General features: G+C 31.5%; 1 pseudogene; it reads left to right on the forward strand.

Annotated features, from left to right (window-relative positions):
• The first annotated feature begins 2,032 nt into the window (after positions 1–2,032).
• LOC108451446 (reticulon-like protein B16) lies at positions 2,033–18,083 on the forward strand (annotated as a pseudogene).
• The last annotated feature ends 4,035 nt before the right edge of the window (positions 18,084–22,118 follow it).

The following is a 22,118-nucleotide window of genomic DNA, read 5'->3' on the forward strand; positions in this document are numbered from 1 at the left end:
CTTTTTCTCATTTTTCTTAGAAGTTTAACATTAAAAAATAATTAATACCCAAAAAAGAAAAACAAGACTAGTCAAGAAAGTACTACTTTTCTAGTAACAAATAATAGCATTAATAAAGTAATTAAACTTATCTGCTAGTCATAAAAAAGTCAACTTGAATAAGTTTTCATTGAGCTTGAAGAACCTCATTGTGTAATATGAAACAAACACTATCAAACAATATAGAAAATTGAACCTACACAAGTTGGAGAGACAACAAGCCAAGAGCCTTCATGCAGGCAAGTCTTTTGCTTCAATGTCAATGGGGACAACACCAACTGGAGCTATACTTTCATTTTTTACTATGAATTAAAGATTGAATTCACCCATCATTTTATCTACAACAATTCAGAAAAAGGATAACCTTAAAAGTTTCAAATCATGCAAAGAGAAGCATGTAATGCAACATTAGATAAAAAGACAACAATGATCAAAGAAAGTTATAACAATGATAACAACAATGTAAAGATTATTGTTAGAGTCAGAGACATGGAATGATTACATATCAAATAAACCAATAAATTTATTTGTTTAATTAGGAATTTATTTCTTTATGATGTCATATATATTATATTTTTTTCTTTTCAAAAGTAAAATTGAATTAGATAGGGATGAAAACAAGGGGAAAAAATGAACTTTGTTTTCTTCCCTATCAAAATAAATTGAAAAGTAGGGTTTTTTTATTGACTTTTTTCGCCAATTTTGTAAGAGATTTGAGACTTTGTAATTTGGTTTGAAAGAGAGAAAGCTTTGTGCAAGATTCAAAATTGGTGAGTTTTTCATTTTTGGGTACAAGTTAAAAGCCAAAAAAGGGGGCGTTGATTGCAATTAATGGATAGCTCGATCAACACTAATGGAGGAAAAGGTAAAAAAAATCAAAACAAAAAAGAAAACCCAACTCTTATTTTATTTTCCATTTTTTTTCTATCTTTGGTCTTGTTTTTCGATGAAATCAGCTTAGTTTCTTTAGTAAATAAGTGATTAGTGGTGGGGTACTTTGATATTTGATGAAAATTGAATTAGTGTTTGGAGAGAGAATTTGGTTAGTGTCCATTTGGATGGAATGAACTATCAGGGTAAGGCAATTACAACAATAATAATGACCAAATAGTTATGTTTGATTAACTATTCATTTGTGCATAGGCACAAAACTTTGCAACTCTTACAATCTAATGTGCAATGTTTTATTTACTTTTCTTCTTTTTTCGACTGGTTCAATGATATCTCCAATCCCATTATGCTATGAATTGGTTTAATATACACAATTGATGCATAAAATTCTTGAGAGTTCACCGATTATTCCATACGACTTTAATGCTTTTGACAATTTTCAGTGTGTACTCAAATGGTGATTTCAGTACACATGCTCATACATCTTTTTTATGTGCACCAATCCCTTATAAATCCTATATATACTTGGCTCTTATGAAAATTTAAAATCAAAAGTAATGAGTGAGCTAAAAATAAAGGAAACCTATAGTTAGATTTTGGGTGTAAGGGTAGAGGATGTAATTGGTCTGGTCTCTGTGAATCTCTTATTTTAGTTAAATGTTCTATAATCATCATGTCTTGTGGACACAAGTTGAACCACAGGCAAAATTCAATTAATGGAAATTTGGTTCATGGAATACCCCTTCCCCACCCTTTTCTTTTTCTCCCAATTGAAAGACCTTCATGGAGTTTCTTAGTGGAGAAGAAACAATCTTGATGATTTTCTTTAGTTTTCCCCTGGTGGGATATTATCGAACTTTCCATTTTACCTGTGCTCACTTAATGTATTCCTACTCTTATAGGTGAAAGTTTTGACTTTTAACAGTTCTCCGCCAATATTCTTCTTTTAGAATAATCTCTAACTAGTATCATGTTGGGAAAATCTTATTCTGCAGTATGATATTGCTGTTGTAATGTTATTGTTGCTCTGGCTCATTATATTATCACCCTTATAAAACTAGAGCATTTGTTTTTCGCAATAAATTAACTAATTTTGCTTCTCATGTTCCCAGCTGCTGATATTCTTTTGTGGAAGCAGTGAATGTTTCTTTTGGCATTATCGTCATTGCTACTATTGCTTAGCTCATATTTGAGAAATCTAGATTACCATTGTTACATATTTATTAAGATGTTTTGCTGATAATAATTGTGCTACTGTCTATTCATGCCAACTATGCTGCTTATGGAAATAGGTATGACTAATATTACCTCTTTATATGTTGATTTACCTTTTAATACTGAATTTGTTTTCAACAATCATGCCTATTTATTATTGAAGTAGACAACTAGAAACATTACCTGAGCTTAAAATGTCAGGAAATAGTTAACACTACTGTTGCATTATTACGTGTTAAAATCAATAATGTGCTTCTTATGGCTCAAGATATGACTCTTGGCAATTATTTTTGGCTTTTCTTCAAGGTTAGTTTAGATCACTTGTACTACAACAAAGGGGAACAAAATCAACAATAAGAAAGTCTATAGACATTATGGTATTGTTAGTTGAATTATTGTAACACCTCTCACCCTTATTCACTATCAGAATAGGGTTACGAGGTATTACCGATCAATACACATTAGTCATCATACATAATTCATGTATTTATGCAAATATAATTAATCATACATAATTCATGTATTTATGCAAATATAATTAAATACCACTCAACACAATCACATTGTCCCTTACAAGGGCCTACGGGGCCTTAACTATGCATTAGAAGTGGTTCAGGACTAAATTGATAACGTACAAAAATTTTAGAAACTTAGAAAAATTTCAAACATACAAGGGTCACACGCTTGTGTGAATAGGTCGTGTGCCTCACATGGCTCCAGACACGCCCGTGTCACAGGCCATATGAAAACAGAGCATACATACTGACTTGTATCACACAGTTGAGGACACGCCCGTGTGCTAGGCCGTGTGAAAACTGGAGAGTATACTGACTTGGGTTACACGGCCAACCACACGCCCGTGTGTCTAGCCTGTGTGCTAAGCAGTGTGCCATTTAGGGGGGTATACTAACTTATACCACACGGCCAGTTATACGCCCGTGTGTAAGACCGTGTGGAGTATACTGACTTCAATTCAATTTTAACACCAAGGGACACACGGCCGTATAGCATGACCGTGTGTCGCACATGGCTGAGACACACGTCCGTATCTCTGCCCGTGTGGAAAAAAATAGGTCATTTGCAAGGCCAATTTGCCACCTTTTTCTCATGCACACTTAGCAACCAAAATGGTACCATTTCATCATACAATAGGCAGCCAAAATCAACATTCTAATGCATCATTTATACAATATCCAATTCCACCAAATTCAATACTCAAGTCAATGCCAAATACCTATTCAAAACTTATATCACAAAGCATCCATTCTCAAGCACATGACTTCTCAAATTATCAAATTCATTTACACTATATAGATCATTTGCCAAGCTTAAAATATAACCATGTGAACAACTATAATACCTTAGCCACATTTATACCAAAACATACCAAAATAAGCCATCATACATGGCTATCTATACAAATCAAAAGATATACATTTATAAGCCAAATCTCATGACTATATTTATAACCAAAGTTTCATTACTAACCTATACATGCCATATACCATATATATACAACTCAAAAGTACCAACTTAGGTGTCTGATAGTGCGATGATGTTCCCAACGACTCCCGAATCCGAGCTAGCTTTGATACGCTATAAAACATAAAAAAATAACACCAAGTAAGCTTCATAGCTTAGTAAGTTCGTAAGTGAATAACTCAATTCATCAAATAAATGTAATTCAACCATTTACATATTACCAAATCAAAATCACATTAACCACAAACTTTTCTCATGTCTCAAAACATGATTAAGTACCATCTCATTGAACTTTCTCTATTTAATACTCAAATAGGTTCGTACGTACCTGTGTCACCTCGTACTAACATCTTTCTCAACCACATCATTCATTTACCCGTTGAACCATTCGGAATAGAATTCAGATACTCAAGGATCACAATCGATAAATACCTATACCATGAGCCATAGCCAAATTAAGGTAACTTATCCCGGAGTACCTATACCATGGCCCATAACCAAATCAAGGTAACTCCTCTCTGAAATACCTATACCATGGTTGGTAGCCAAATCAAGGTATCACTCGCACCCAAAGTGCCAATATCGTGGCCTGAAGCCAATTCAATAACCTAATGACATGTCACTAGCATCCTAAACTATTCCTAAGGTTCAACCGGGAAGTTTCACTTGTCGATCTCATTGTCGAACACATCCGTAGAGTATTATTCACAACTCAAACATTATCTGTAATCTCATAATCACATTTTATGCAATATCAAAGCATTTAACAATCATTTATAAAGAAATTACCACAAACGAACTTACCTCGGGTATGAAAACGGTGAAATGAGTCAATTACTCGATAATCTTACCTTTCCCTCGATCTAATTCTGGATTCCTCTTTTCTTGATCTATATGTATTCAAAATTAACTCATTTAATCTTTCATTCATTTAATTTAATCCTTAAACACATATTTTGGCATTTTCACACATTTGCCCTAATGTTTTACAACTTTTCAATTTAGTCCTTATTTCACCAAAATACAAATTCAAGCAATTTAATCCAATTTCACCATAGCCGAATTTTACTAGTGTCCCTAGTAGCCCAAATATTTCATTTATTTCACATTTCAACCACACAATTATCACATTTTATAAATTAATCCATTTTTGACATTTTTGTCAAAAATCACTTTACAAAACATGAAAATCTATCATCAAAAATTCATATTTCATTTTCAAACACCAAAGAACACATAAAATCATCAATGGAAACTCTCAAAATATTTAACAGTTTCGAAATTAAAGGTACGGGCTAGCTAAAACACGAAGCAACGATCACGAAAACATAGAAATCATCAAAAACCGAGCCCAAAACACTTATCAATCAAGCCTTGTACGTTCCAAACCCTAAATGCATAAAAATGGATTCCTCCCTTGAGTATTCGGTTGATAAATGAAGAGAAAAAGATGATAATTGACTTTGTTTTGTTTATTTATTGATTAATAACCAATTTACTATTTTAACCTTAGTAATAAAACATTTAAATCATCTAATATAAGGCCATCTATGTCAAATTCCACTATCAATGGTCTAATAACATCATAAGGACCTTTCATTTAATAAATCATAGCAATTAAACACCTTTAAGAAGTAGAATGCGACTTTTGCATTGTCGAAACCATTTTTTTATTTGGAAAAAAACAGGGATCGACTTTTAAAACAAAGTGTGGAGTCGCCTCCAATCCTTTTTCTTAGGGGTGATTGGATCACCTAATAAAACATTTTATTTAATTTAAATCAATTTTGGCCTACGTAAATTTAAAAAAAGGGGTTTGGGAGTGATTATGTATGAGGAAGGATTAGCACCCTCACTACGCCCAAAATTGGTACCAAATTGATTAAGTATTATCATTATGTCTAAGATTTAAAAAAAGATTTTGAAATATGGTTCCTTTTAAAACATTTGAGTGGTTCAAGTTGTTCGTCAAAATTCTCTTGTTTCAAAGGAATACAGCATCACATCCAACACGATAGGACACGATTCTTTATACCTTTGAAAACACGATTGATTTTTGACTTCCAAAAGCTCATACATTGAAAATTACAAAAGGATATCCAATTATTTAGTCCAACAAAAAATCGAAATCTAGTACGGCAGGGCACGATTTTCCGAATTTCCAAACTTTGAACAGTGCCTTATTAGAATTTTTAAATAAAAAATTGTAAACTAGCTCAAAACACATTTATTTGACTTGAAACAAAATGGTATAATTGATTTTAAAGAGTTGGAAATTATAAAGTAACATTTGTAAGCCAAAAGAAAAATAATAAACATGGGATAATATGCACACATAAATACAATACTTGATGAATGAAGATAATATAACCTTATTTAACCAACTAACAAAACAAACAATTAAATATAACTAATACAAAATATAACACAAATTGGCAAGAATGAATGAACAACAATTGATTTAATAACACATAAAAAACGAATAAATGGTGTAACAAATATACAGGAAATAATATAAAAACAATCAACACATAATGTACAAAACAAAATAGAAACTAGAAGCCAATATGATATAAAACAAATTATAAACCATTTGGAAAAATTTACAAATGAAAAATGCATGCCGAATTTGAAATAAATAATATATAACATAATTCAAATAAAACAAATTGATTTAATTAGTGATATATACAAATAATATACATATAAAGATACTAATATATGAAAGTATTTAAAATAAATAAAATATACAATTTTAAATAGGCGTTAAAGGAAACAGATTATAAATAAATAAATTTAAAAGAAAATATATATATAATAAATTTAAAAGAATTTATATAAAATAACACGAAATCAAGAATGTGTACTTAGAGTAAAAATAATAAATATGTATAATAACATTAAATTAAATATCATATAAATCTTTAAAACATAAAAGAAGTATAAAAGAGAAATTTTAAAATAGGCAAATTACAAGGTAAAACAATTTTAAAAAAGATACACCTAAAAATATGCAAATAATAAACTAATCTAATGAAAAAAATCAATGAAATAACACATTAATATAAAAATGAGAGATAAACGAATTAAAAAAAAGGTAAAAGAATCACAAAAACTAAAAAAACTCAATTGAAACAAGAACAAAATCTAGAGGTTAATTTATAAATAAATCCAATTATTAAAACAGAATTTGTGACCATAATTAAATGCGCCCGAACAAACAGGGACTAAAAATGAAAATATCTTGAGTACCAAAATGCGGCGCCTAGGCATGGACTAAATTGAAGCAGTGCGCAAATTCTCGGGAAAAATTAATAAAAACCAAAGAGATCAAAACAAGATTCAATTGAACGGCTCAACAAAGAAGGGGACTATGCGCGCAAATTGACCTTTCAAGGTGAAAAGGCGCGGATCCTGGCCTCCAAACGGGTCAACGCGCGGATCCTTTTCTACCAAACGGTGCCGTTTCATTTTGTTATCAAAATTGAAAAAAAATTGAATGGCAATCTGCCATTTTCGCAAACAGCAAATCAAATCCCCATTTGCTAGGGTTTCGGCATCATTCAACAGCCCTAAAGGCTCTATCCCTTCCGCTTCTGCCATTTCAACCACCATTTCACCATCATAATCGATGAATGATGTGAAGACCCTCATTATCTCCATCAAATCAGATATTAAAAGCTTATTTTCACTCGAAAATCCTCATCTCAAACTCCGATTTCGACGGAGGAGACAATGACCTCGACGGTGCATCCTCAAAAGTAAATCTCTCATTCCTCTTTATTTCACTCTACAAAAAAAAAAAACTATATGCAGGAACAAATCGAAAATACTAAAAACGAAAAAAAAAGTTTCAAATCACATTCTAATAATTTAGGTGGCTTTTTCTTCTATTCAGTATTTCGTCATCCATTTTACAGCATACAATCGGCTTTATATAGACAAAATAAAATATAAAATTTATAGATTTCCCCTTTTTTTTTTCTTTATTCGATTGTTGTTATTCTATTATATTTGCTGTCATTTGCTGTTGTGATTTTCGTTTGTTGCAGGTACGAACGAAGCCAGCTGGAGGTGGTGACGCACGTGGGATGAGGCGTGAAGACGTATGTGGGGTGGCACGGAGACAGCAGCGGTGCTAGAGGCTACTGAAAGTTGCTGTGGTGCAAGTGACCTAGGTTTCTGCCGAAAATTTCATTGGTGTTTTGGGCCTGGGGTATTTTGGGTTGTTTGGGTTAGTTGGGCTAAGGATTATGGGTTAGATTTAGTAATTGGACCGGAACTGGGTCTAATGCAATGGGCTAAGGGATTAAGTTTATTGAGTCATGGACTATTTTGGACTAATGGACTTTTATTGGTTTTTTATTTCGATTTATATTTTTTTTATATTTCTGGTTTTTTTGGATTCTAACGGGCCTAGGCGAAATGGGTCTATTACATGCATTTTACGCGATTAAGTCATTTTTCTCAAATTGAGCTATTAAATAATAAAATTAGCTCACAAAATTTTCACACATGCATACAATCATGCTGTAAACATATAAAATAATATTGAAATAGTTTTCCAACCTCAAATTTGTGGTTTCAAAACCATTATTCCGATATAGCTAAAACCGGGCTGTTACAACTATGATTAAGTTGTGAATTGTTTTTCAATCATTAATTACTAGTATCAAGGTGTGTGTAATACCCTAAAATTTTTTACAAGAAGATATTATCCTTGATATAGTAAAATAAGATATTATCCTTGATATAGTAAAATAAGGAAATAAAGTGACAAAAGGAAAATTTTGAGTTATGTCAATATTGAGAAGTATATTATGATATATTAATTCAAGAAAGGACTAAATTGTAAAAGTGAGAAAAGTTTTGTTGCACAAGAATAAATACTCAAAATTTGAGGGGTTAAAGTGTAAATATGAAAAAGTTGAAGGACCAATAGTGTAAATATTTTAAGAGTGGAATGATCTAGAAACTAAGGAAAATGGATGAATTAGCACCAAATTGAATAGGTGAAGAGCTATGAGGGACTAAATTATAATTTTACCAAATTAAATGATGACTCAAGGATAGAATTTTAAAAGATAATAAAGGGCAAAATGGTCAATTGGAAGAGAGAGAAATCTAGAAAGTAATGATGATGTTGATGGTATTTTATGATTATTTAATTAGATATATATTATTTTAATGAGATATTTTATTATTTTATTATTATTTCATTATTATTTTATTATTAATTATTTAGTATAAAAGGAAGGAAAGATGAAGAATTTTCATCATCTTTCCATGCATGCAACCAACGTTAGAAGAGAAGGAAAAGAAAGAAATTTTCTTTTTTTACAATTTGGTCCTTCCACCAAAATTTACCATTTTCACCTAGAAATCAAAAGAATTTCCATAGCTACTAAGAGAGAAAATGTTAAGGAGACCATGGGGAGTTAGAATATCAAGTTGGATTCAAGAAATAGAAGCTGGAGGAGAGAGAAAATCAAGTTAAAGATTAGTATCAATAGAACAAGGTAAGTATATCAAGATTTCAATATGTTTTTAAGTTTGTTATTATTGACAAAGCATGGAAATAATGTTATAGTAGAGTTTTCTTACATAAGGTCCTATGTTCTTGATATGCTAGTGAAGAGAAAATAAGAGAAAGTGATGAGAAATGGTGTAGAACAAGAAAATAAGGGTGTTATAACATGGTAATTAATATCTTGTACTAAAATAGTTTTGGACAGCAGTAGTAGTCTAACTTTGAAAAATCATCAAAATTGTAGAAATATAATTATAGGATGAATAAAATATGAAATTAAATATTATTAAGTCTAGTTTCTTATAGAAGAAATGATGTAAGAAATGGAATTGTAAATCATGAGATATGATGAATTTTGTGAGATAGGGTCAGAATGATTTTGGGTTCCCATGTTATGAATTTGTAAAATCATAAAAAATTGGATAAAAATAATTATGGGCTTAAATTTATATTTTTAGAACCCTGAATGAGTCTATTTTCAATAGAAACAAACGAGAACATAATTCGAATTCTGTACGAGGAGATAATTAATTTTTAGTGAAGAAGGGCCAGAACTACCAGACAGTAGAACAAGGGTAAATTTAAAGAATAAACTGTACTTATTGGCTAAACAATAAATTCTGAAAATTTTATGGTAAGAAGATATATGAGTCTAGTTTCAAAAAAAACTATCGGATCTTAATTTGGAGTTCTATAGCTCTAGATATAAATAATTTAGTGACTATGACACAGATAGACAACTTGAATATTCATAAAAGTAAATAATAAAAATTATGGAAATGTTACTTACAAGTGTGTTATCTACATTAAGGATGTGGAATGGAGAGGAGGAGGAGGAAAAATATGTATGAATATTCATCTAGCATGGCTAGTTTGTATATTTTAGGCTCAGGGACTAAATTGAATAAAAGTAAAACTTTATGGGCAATTTTGTAAAAATGTCAGAAATGACCAAATTGCATGAAATGGATTATTTTATTATTTAAATTACAAAATTGAATGAAATTATTAATTTAGTTCAAGATCGGGGGAAAACATGTTTTAGGGATTAAATTGAAAAGTGTTGAAATTATGGAAAATTCTGATATTTTATAGAATTCATGGACTGTTATCAATACATATGAGAATAATAGTTGGAAATAAGGTTTAGATTGCAAGAATTTTATTTTCCTGCTCCTAAGGATGAAATCGTCATTAATTAAAAGTTTAGGGGCAAAATGGTAATTTTGCCTAGAGCATTAATTAAATGTATTGGAATATGAAATGAATGAAAATGATGATAAAATTTATTTATAAAGATCCGGACGACTCAAATATGAGACTTGATCGTGGAAAAGAAAAGATATCGAATTAATGAAATTATAAACACAAACAAGCAATGAGGTAAGTTCGTGTAACTTGAATTATAATCTTAAATGTTTAAGATTGTATGTTATTGATGTGAATATGATTTGAATGTTCATTGTATGAAAATTAATGAAACATTGATATATTTGATAAAAAAGAGGAAGAAATCTCGGTTGAATAAAAGGAAATTTTGATGGATCTCTGAAAAGGAATTGACGGTAAAAAGGATCTAGCCCGGACAGGTGATCCTATTCTGATATAGCCCTCCCAAAAAATACACGTAAAATGGATTTAGCCCGGACGGGTAATCAAAATTAGGGTCTGAATTTAGCCTAGACTGGTAATTCAGATCCAAGCTCATTAGAGTAATTGTCGTTGCAGGGGATTTAGCCTGGACTGGTAATCCCGACAATACTCTATGAGTTTATATTACAGGGGATTTAGCCTGGACTGGTAATCCCGTTGTAAGGATGAGGTTCGCGGGAGTGTGCTCTCTGAAATGAAATGTGTAAGACCATGGTTGAAAGATACCATGGCAACATGACAGAAAATGAGTAAGACCATAGTTGAAAGACACTATAGCATCATGTCAAAGATAAATAAGACCGTGGATGGGAGACGCTATGACATCTGTTGAACAATTGATATTCAGGTAATATGTATCATATGACGAATGATTATATGAAATGATTGTGTGAAATGTTTAGAAGAACTGGTCATATGGAAATATATGTACAAAATAGTTGTATGAAATAATTATGAAGATAGATAAACGAAATAAGTATAAGTACATGGAATATAATTTATGTTAAGATATAAGCTATTACTAGGAATAAATATACATAAAATATATGGAAATGATGGAGCATGAAATATTGATATAATGAAATGAATGATATATGGTTATGAAGAAACAGTAAGAGCATGATATGTTTCATGACACGTACATATATGATTATCTTTGATATGCTGATACAAGGAAATTATGTAAGATGAGACTATTATTAAACTCAAGTGCGATATGACGAGAAAATAGATATATCAATGTTGAATTTATATGAGATATGTGCAAGTATACTAACAATGTTACTGTTTGATGCTTATACAGGTGCCAAACTGTTGATTGAATGATAATATATTTATTTATATGATGCATTGAATCAGTAAGTATTTAAAATTTTTTTTAAGTGATCTGCATATGGTAGTAATGCTTCGAAACCCTGTTCTGGCAGCGGATACGGGTTAGGGGTGTTACATTTAGTGGTATCAAAGCTAGGTTTTAGTCGGTTCTCGGACCAAACGTAGTATATGTGAAGTCTAAAAACACATGTCATTATAATATATGATAGTATGATATCTCCTTACTCTGATGAGATTTGTTTTACTTATAAAATAAGATGCTTTCTAACCCAAGATAATTTTGATAATGCTAAAAACGATACTCAAGTATATGAATAAAAAGTTGATTAAAATGAATCTGAATTCATAAAGGTATGAATAAAAACATGTCTATGATGAATGTTATGTGTATTATTAAAAGTAAATTATATTGTTACATTGTCTGATGACTAAATTACAAAATATATAAAAGTGGTATATGAAGTACATGATAAGGATTATTAGTAAATTACGGATGAATAGTGAATTTTGAAAAATATTACATGTATTAAAGGTAGAGAAGATATAAATAAACGGATTATTGGTACAATGATTAAATTGTAAAGCATGTAAAAGCATGTAAAAGCATTATGCGAAAGGTGTAAAAGTGATATGAGTGCATGAAATAATTTGCCCAAGTAGACAAGATTAGAACTACTAGGATATTAAGGGACCTCAGCATGCTCTCTGATTACTAGCACGTTAGTGCTCTCTGATTATTAGCACATTCAGCATATTCGTACTCTCTGTATAGCATTTCAGTGTTCTCTGTTTAATAGTGCATAATAATGCACCTCTGTATAAGTCCCGTATATCCGAAGTGTTCTATCTAGTCTACCGGGTCTCTGCTAAGTAAAAGGTAAACAATTTTCGTTACGAGGAAAAGGATTATCTCTGAGTAAAAATGTTAGTTATGATGAAGCAGAACTCGTAAAAGTACGGATAAATGTTTTATAGTACTTGAGAATGATAAATGTTATATGAGTAAATACATGAAAATTAAACTATGAGGATTTACGATCTATACCCCTTTACTAATACAGTTATATGCAATGAAATTCATGAGATTTATATTGATTAAGTTCAAAAGCGGAAAGTGAAAAGCTCAATGGTTGAACAATTGATAATGCAGTCGAAACTGAGAATGAGTTAATAAGTAAAGATGAGTTCTGAATAGAGATATCAGATTTTTCTTAAACTAGTTGAGATATACAGTATCACTGTTAAAGAAAGAAGTTATTTATTGGAAAATCAATTTTTTTTAAATATGGTATTTACAGAATAGTTAACTGAAAATTTCTTCCGAATTAGTTTTTTTTTTTGAGTAAAGTAAATGATGTGAAATTATTGATGACTATACTAGTCAATAGATTGGTGAATAAATTGTAAAAATATTTGAATATAGCCGTTATAACTGGGTATATTATAGTAATTTTTTTTTGGATTTTATATGGGTATCTTATATATACTGATATTTTCAGAGGCATATGGAACTGTTCATGTTTGGACGCTGTAATCAATATATGGAAAGGTTGGATAAATATGCTAATAGACGGAAATTATCGCAAGTCTGATTGATTCACAAGTGGTACTACTCTATCTTTCTTTGGTTTTCCAAGCCAATATATGTGATAGAACACTTGATAATAAGATTCATATGATATTATTTTCTATTTCTATTGGTAGAAGCTCTGAAAGGCAAATGTGAAATATTGTATTAAAAATAAATTGTGAAATGAAAGGATAGATAATGGATATAAATGATAAACTGGATAAATATGTACAGAAAGAAACTATAGAACTATAGACATAATGAAATCCATGATCAAAAGAAAACAAGGAAATTTCAAGGACAAAATTTATTTTAAAGGGGAGAGAAATGTAATACCCTGAAAATTTTTACAGTAAGATATTATCCTTGATATAGTAAAATAAGGAAATAAAGTGACAAAAAGGGAAATTTTGAGTTATGTCAATATTGAGAAGTATATTATGATATATTAATTCAAGAAAGGACTAAATTGTAAAAGTGAGAAAAGTTTTGTTGCACAAGAGTAAATACTCAAAATTTGAGGGGTTAAAGTGTAAATATGAAAAAGTTGAAGGATCAATAATGTAAATATTTTAAGAGTGGAATGATCTAGAAACAAAGGAAAATGGAGCAATTAGCACCAAATTGAATAGGTGAAGAACTATGAGGGACTAAATTGCAATTTTACCAAATTAAATAATGACTCAATGATGAAATTTTAAAAGATAATAAAGGACAAAATGGTCAATTGGAAGAGAGAGAAATCTAGAAAGTAATGATGATGTTGATGATATTTTATGATTATTTAATTAGATATATATTATTTTAATGAGATATTTTATTATTTTATTATTAATTATTTAGTATAAAAGGAAGGCAAGATGAAGAATTTTTATCATCTTTCCATGCATGCAACCAACGTTAGAAGAGAAGGAAAAGAAAGAAATTTTCTTTTCTTTACAATTTGGTCCTTCCACAAAAAATTTACCATTTTCACCTAGAAATCAAAAGAATTTCCATAGCTACTAAGAGAGAAAATGTTAAGGAGACCATGGGGAGTTAGAATATCAAGTTGGATTCAAGAAATAGAAGCTGGAGGAGAGAAAATCAAGTTAAAGATTAGTATCAATAGAACAAGGTAAGTATATCAAGATTTCAATATGTTTTTAAGTTTGTTATTATTGACAAAGCATGGAAATAATGTTATAGTAGAGTTTTCTTACATAAGGTCCTATGTTCTTGATATGCTAGTGAAGAGAAAATAAGAGAAAGTGATTAGAAATGGCGTGAAAAAAGAAAATAAGGGTGTTATAACATGGTAATTAATATCTTGTACTAAAATAGTTTTGGACAGCAGTAGTAGTCTAACTTTGAAAAATCATAACAAATTTTAGAAATATAATTATAGGATGAATAAAATATGAAATTAAAGCTTATTAAGTATATTTTCTTATAGAAGAAATTATGTAAGCAATGGAATTGTAAATCATGAGATATGATGAATTTTGTGAGATAGGGTCAGAATGATTTCGGGTTCCCCTATTCTGACTTTGTAAAATCATAAAAAATTGTATAAAAATAATTATGGGCTTAAGTTTATATGTTTAGAATCCTGAATGAGTCTATTTTCAATAGAAACAAACTAGAACATCATTTAAATTTTGTATGAGGAGATAATTAATTTTTTGTGAAGAAGGGCCAGAACTGTCAAACAGCAGAACAAGGGTAAATTTAAAGAATAAACTGTAATTATTGGCTAAACCAAAAATTATGAAAATTTTATGGTAAGAATATATATGAGTCTAGTTTTAGGAAAAATTATATTATCTTAATTTTGAGTTCTATAGCTCCAGATATAAATAATTTAGTGACTGTGACACAGATAGACAGCTTGAATATTCATAAAAGTATATAATAAAAATTATGGATAATGTTACTTACATGTGTGTTATCTACACTAAGGATGTGGAATGGAGAGGAGGAGGAGGAAAAATATGTAAGAATATTCATCTAGCATGGCTAGTTTGTATATTTTAGGCTCATGGACTAAATTGAATAAAAGTAAAACTTTATGGGCAATTTTGTAAAAATGTCAGAAATGACCAAATTGCATTAAATGGATTATTTTATTATTTAAATTACAAAATTGAATGAAATTATTAATTTAGTTCAAGATCGGGGGAAAACATGTTTTAGGGATTAAATTGAAAAGTGTTGAAATTATGGAAAATTCTGATATTTTATAGAATTCATGGACTGTTATCAATACATATGAGAATAATAGCTGGAAATAAGGATTAAATTGCAAGAATTTTATTTTCCTGATCCTAAGGATGAAATCATCATTAATTAAAAGTTTAGGGGCAAAATGGTAATTTTGCCTAGAGCATTAATTAAATGTATTGGAATATGAAATGAATGAAAATGATGATAAAATTTATTTATAAAGATCCGGACGACTCAAATATGAGACTTGATCGTGGAAAAGAAAAGATATCGAATTAATGAAATTATAAACAGAAATAAGCAATGAGGTAAGTTCGTGTAACTTGAATTATATTCTTAAATGTTTGAGATTGTATGTTATTGATGTGAATATGATTTGAATGTTCATTGTATGAAAATTAATGAAACATTGATATATTTAATAAAAAGGGGAAGAAATCCCGGTTGAATGAAAGGAAATTTCGATGGATCTCTGAAAAGGAATTGACGGTAAAAAGGATCTAGCCCGGACGGGTGATCCTATTCTGATATAGCCCTCCCGAAGAATACATGTAAAATGGATTTAGCCCGGACGGTAATCCAAATTAGGGTCTGAATTTAGCTCGACTGGTAATTGAGATCCAAACTCATTAGAGTAATTGTCGTTGAGGATTTAGCCTGACTGGTAATCCCGACAATACTCTATGAGTTTATATTACTGAGATTTAGCTTTGAATCTGGTAATCCATTGTGAGGATGAGGTTCACGGGAGTGTGCTCTCTGAAATGAAATGTGTAAGACCATGGTTGAAAAATACCATGGCAACTTGACAGAAAATGAGTAAGACCATAGTTGAAAGACACTATGGCATCATGTCAAAGATGAATAAGACCATGGATGGGAGACGCTATGACATCTGTTGAACAATTGATATTCAGGTAATATGTATCAGATAACGAATGATTATATGAAATGATTGTGTTAAATGTTTACAAGAACTGGTCATATGGAAATATATGTACGAAATAGTTGTATGAAATAATTATTAAGATAGATAAATGAAATAAGTATAAGTACATGGAATATAATTTATGTTAAGATATAAGCTATTATTGGAATAAATATACATAAAATATATGGAAATGATGGAGCATGAAATATTGATATAATGAAATGAATGATATATGCTTATGAAGAAACGGTAAGAGCGTGATATGTTTCATGACATGTACATGTATGATTATCTTTGATATGCTGATACAAGGAAATTATGTAAGATGAGACTATTATTAAACTCAAGTGCGATATGACGAGAAAATAGATATATCAATGTAGAATTTATATGATATATGTGCAAGTATACTAGCAATGTTGCTGTTTGATGCTTATACAAGTGCCAAACTGTTGATTGAATGGTAATATATTTATTTATATGATGCATTGAATCGGTAAGTATTTAAATTTTTTTTAAGTAATCTGCATATGGTAGTAATGCTCTGAAACGCTGTTCTGGCAGTGGATACGGGTTAGGGGTGTTACAGTGTGAATTGGTCTGGTAATAGGAAATAGAGCCTCATTGCTCTGACTCTTCATTTTTCTTTCTTGAAGTACCCATTCTAAAACATATTCGGACATAACAATGGGGATACAATTCTTCAAAGACTCTAAAAATCCATGGAAATATTGGAAAAGATGGAACATAATCACACTAAAACTTGAGTAAAACAGAAATAAGAGTAAAGGCTTACTATGTTTACCTTCCACTCCTCCTTTCAACTCCAGCTCAGATTTTGAAGTTGAGTATTTTTTCCACTTTATTAAATAAATCAACTAAGCATCTGTAGATTCCTTATCTTGCTATATTGTTTTTTCCCAAACAAGTTTAATCAACATAACTAGCCAATTTAAATATGAATTCTAACTTTTAGTTCAGTTGGCAGGTTTTGATTTTTCTGTGGCTCTTTTCTGCCATTGGTAGCTATTGCTCTTTCTCTACACTTGCCTATGTTAGTAAGAAAGTTCATATGCCTACTGATTGCATATTCATCTTTCTTATGATTCATTGATGTATAAATGTATCCTGATGTAATATTAAATGTAACTAAACCTAACTTATGGTTTAATCACAACCTCTTTTGATTTATTTCTAGTAAGCAATCATGGAACTATGTTGTTCGGACTCTTTGTTTTTTGAAAACTCTCATGTTCGACACATATCTAGACATGGTTACGGGGACATGATAATAATCCTCTAAAGACTCTCAAAGTACATTAAAATCTTGGAATATATTAGACATACATGTATTTGACACTTACATCTAAGTTCAAGATAGATTATTACTTTATGTGGTTAAAACTTAAAAAACTTGGTATCAAGCTCCTATCACAAACTTCTTTTCTTGACCTTGTGGAATCTTTTACATATTTGTTCTCATTTTTGCTGATTAATTGCAATATGATGCAAGGGATCTTCATGCACTCATTTAATTATAATGTATTTATCATGTCCTGATGTTAAGAACCGTCTTATCAATTACTCTTTTTACTTTCTACGACAAATATGAAGAACATGTGGATAAATATTGCAGAATGATCCATCAACAAATTTCCTAGCACTATAGGATAGTAGATGAGAGAGTTATCAGAAGAATACCTCGTAGTTTATCGTAAGATAAAGACATCTGAATCCCACTGTTTATGTAGAAATAGTGACTGAACATACTTTACTCTTGCTGTTTCACTGACTGTTACAATGACACCGACATTTTACCTCACTTTAAATGAAAGAATATTTTTGTTGTGTTTTGTTGGAACATTTTTAAAAAATATATAGTGTTTCAATAGTTACAAATGAAAAGTTATAAGTAACCATGTAACACCCCAAAACCCGGCTTAGAAGTTTCAATCGGATCTCGGAGGTCATATTGACCACCGAAATGATCTAAAAGCAATTTACAAACAAAGGCTTGTTTAAAAATCATTTTCAAAACAGTTTGCTAAAACCACACTGGATCATTTAACAATTTAGGATTTAACAATTTGGCGTATCAATTTACGAAAGCCCAAAATTAAATTATACCATAGTTCTTATAATTAATAACAGTCAAAAAAAAATCATGAATTAAGATTTGAAAAATCACTTTATTTGATTAATTCAAATCTGACCCATCTGAGACCTCTGGCTGCCTAGTTCAGCTACAGAACACGAGAGTGCTTGAAAGTGAGAAAACTAAAGGGTGAGCTACACGAGCTCAGTGTGAGTTCGAAATAAAAACAAAAGCAGGTGACAAGGAGTGAAGCAAATAATTCTCATATGTGTAAACAAACAGAGAACGTACAACTTGTATCAAATAATCAGTCCAACAAATGTAACATGGAGCTAATATCCCAAAACACACCAGTATAAAAACACATCAAACTATTCACATTATTCTGCAACTAACCTTACAATCATACAAACAGACTTATAATCGAATGCAATGAATGCAGCAAAATAAACCCACCCCAACCATTCGAACACCACTTCAACCACCTTACACACCACATATGAGCTATATCTAGCCCATCCACCCTGCACACCACATAAGACCATAATAGGTCCATCCACCCTACATACCACGATATGTGGAACCAAGCCACTCTGATAAAAATATGTAGCTGAGTTGACATATGTTTATGTTGCGGTATCACCACTAATAAATAACGCAGTTAAACTGCCAGATCAAACTTCTTTCTCTTCACAACCAAATCCCAGATTTTCATGCAGATGCACAATGTACACAACTTACAGACAATCATACAATATACAGAAATAGAGGTGCACATATTCAATCGATCAAATTTAGAATCAGTTATGGCTACTTATTTACTAGGTAACATTACATAACATATAAACAAATCATTAAATTAACGCTATGATTACAAACAACCACACAAATCTGAGCCAAACCAATGTCCCAACCACCCTTACTAAGGCCTAATCGAGGGTCGAAACACACAGAAACACAAAACGAGTCAAAATCTGATGTAATACAAAAATTTGTGAAACAGGGCCACACGACAGTGTGCCCTAGTCGTATGGAAGCCTACACGCCCATATGAAAGCTATACACACCTATGTGCAGGCTGCATATGCCCGTGTGGAGGAGACACACGCCCGTGTGACCCAGTTACATGGCTTTGTGAGCAGCCCCTGTAACTCTCTATCCAAAATTGATAAAATAGGGTGTAGAGCAGACACGGCCATGTGGAATCTCACACGCTCGTATGGCTAAAGAACACGGCTGTGTGTCTAAGGCCGTGTGACAAAATTGCCTCTTCCTGAGTCAAAGTTCATAGGACCCGCCTACTAGTGGAATTAAAAAGAGAGCTTGTTCCCGCCAACCCACGAAAATGGATAATTGGTCAAGAAAGCTCGAATGAGGAACGTGAAAAATTTCTCAGGTGTGGAGCCTTGACGTCTTCGCTTGGCCTTACGAGGGCAGGGAGACTTTCGAGGATAATTGCAACACACTCTCCCACTCAAAGAAGGGTCCAAGCCATATCGCAGATGTGAGATGGGTTGAAAGAGAGGAAAGGGACGAAGGAGCTGCGTACGATTGGGTAGGTTTGGTAGGTTAGTCACCAAGCGAGTAGTCATGAAACCACCCTAAAACAGCCTGAAATTCATGTTTTTCCTCAGCAAATCAATTCCTAACATTGACAATACTGAGACACACATCAAAACCAATTTGAGATCATGCATTTCGCTATCAATTTAACCCCTAAGCACTTAATTTCAGAAACACACAAAAATTGCCGAATTCCACAGAATCCATTCAGCAATTCGATGTCGAAAATTTGAACACTTCAGAAAAACATGTAACACCCCTAACCTGTACCCATCGCCAGAATAGGGTTACAGAGCATTACCGGAGTTTACAGAGTAATTTCATATAATTCATGTCATTTACATTTCATATCCGAAATTAATCATACTGTCCTTTGAATGGATCCTCGAAGCCCAATCTAAACATTAGAATCACTCCTGGACTAAACCGAGAACTCAAAAAAGTTTTCGTAAAATTTCAAAATTTTTCTTATATACAAGGGTCACATGCCTGCATGAGTAGCCACACGGCTATATGACATGTCCATGTCTCAGGCCGTGTGGGCATTCGATGTGAGAGATATGGCCGTGTCTAGCCTGTGTCCTTACCCATATAACTCCTTGACTTGTGCCACATGGCCTGCCACATTCCAGTGTGCTAAGTCATGTGGTCAATTTAAATTTCACAAATTAGGTGTAGGTTTCACACGACCAAGACACACGCCCGTGTAGCACACACAGCTGAGACACACGCCCGTGTCTTTGCTCGTGTGCCCAATTCTGAGCATTCTATTTCTAAATTTTAGGATACAGGGGACACACGGCCAAATCACATGCCCATGTACGAGGTCGTGTGTCACATATGGTCAAGAAACACTACCGTGTGTCTACCCGTGTGGACAAAATAAGGCCATTTCCTAGCCTTATTTCTCACCCAAATTTAACCTTTAACCTACAACAACATTTGCATATATTTGCCAACTAATTCAAGTCATATAAATCAAGAAAACATCATTAATATGTATGAAATAGTATCACGTATTCATATGATCAAGCTTACCTTCTTATGATGATTTATATTTTACTCTAATTCAATTTAACCAAACCTTATACATGTATGTATTAAACATGATATAACTTTATATTATCATACCAAAATATACCATTACTAGCCATTCCAATGGCTAGATTATAGACATCCATTTACATATCATCATAGGTTAAATTAGCTTATACATGCCATTATATCAAAGTAAATTTTTTTATTTATACCAAAACAAGCTGCAGGATAGTGTGATGATACTCCGACTAATCTCCAACCTTTACGAGCTTTCGAATATTATAAAACATAGAAAAGAAAACCTAGTAAACATTTAATGCTTAGTAAGTTCGTATAACATGAATTTAACTTACCATATATTTACATTTAAGATAAGGATACAATAATGCATCCAAACAATTTGGCTTATTGTAACACCCCTCACCCATATTCAATGCTGGAATAGGGTTACAAAGTATTACCAGACTTATTAAATAAACATACATTTCTCATACATTTTTCCATTTCAAATATAAAATATTCATAATCATTCATAACGTCCCTAATACGAGCCTACAAGGCCCAAAACATGCTTTAGGAGTGGTTCGGGACTAAACTGGTAACTTAGTGTAACGTCCCCTAACCTTATACCGTCGACAGAATAGGGTTACGAGACATTACTAGTCAGTACAGTCCAATTTTAGTCATTAATTAAAATAAATATTCACACTCATCCTAGTTTTAAGATGTCGTCCCTTTAATGGGCCTTCGCGGTCCAATATGGACAGTAAATTCAATTTGGAACTAATTTAGAATCAATACGAATTTTTTTTATAAATTTCAAAATTCATATTATATACCGTTGCCAACCATAATTTACTTATTTCATCAATACTTTTACAACCTAAATGACTCTCATTAAACATCCTAGGTACATGCCATTATCAATACTCAACATACTTTACCTTATTGAATTCGGGATCGGCCTGAAATGCTGATTCAACAGTCTAGCCTTAACTTAACTCGCATGCGAAACAAACTGCATGCGGTAGTATACACTCAATGGTATTTCTATAATCGAACACTTAAACAA

The sequence above is a fragment of the Gossypium arboreum genome, chromosome 5, assembly GCF_025698485.1.
Source record: "Gossypium arboreum isolate Shixiya-1 chromosome 5, ASM2569848v2, whole genome shotgun sequence".
In the NCBI taxonomy this organism is placed as follows: Eukaryota; Viridiplantae; Streptophyta; class Magnoliopsida; order Malvales; family Malvaceae; genus Gossypium; species Gossypium arboreum.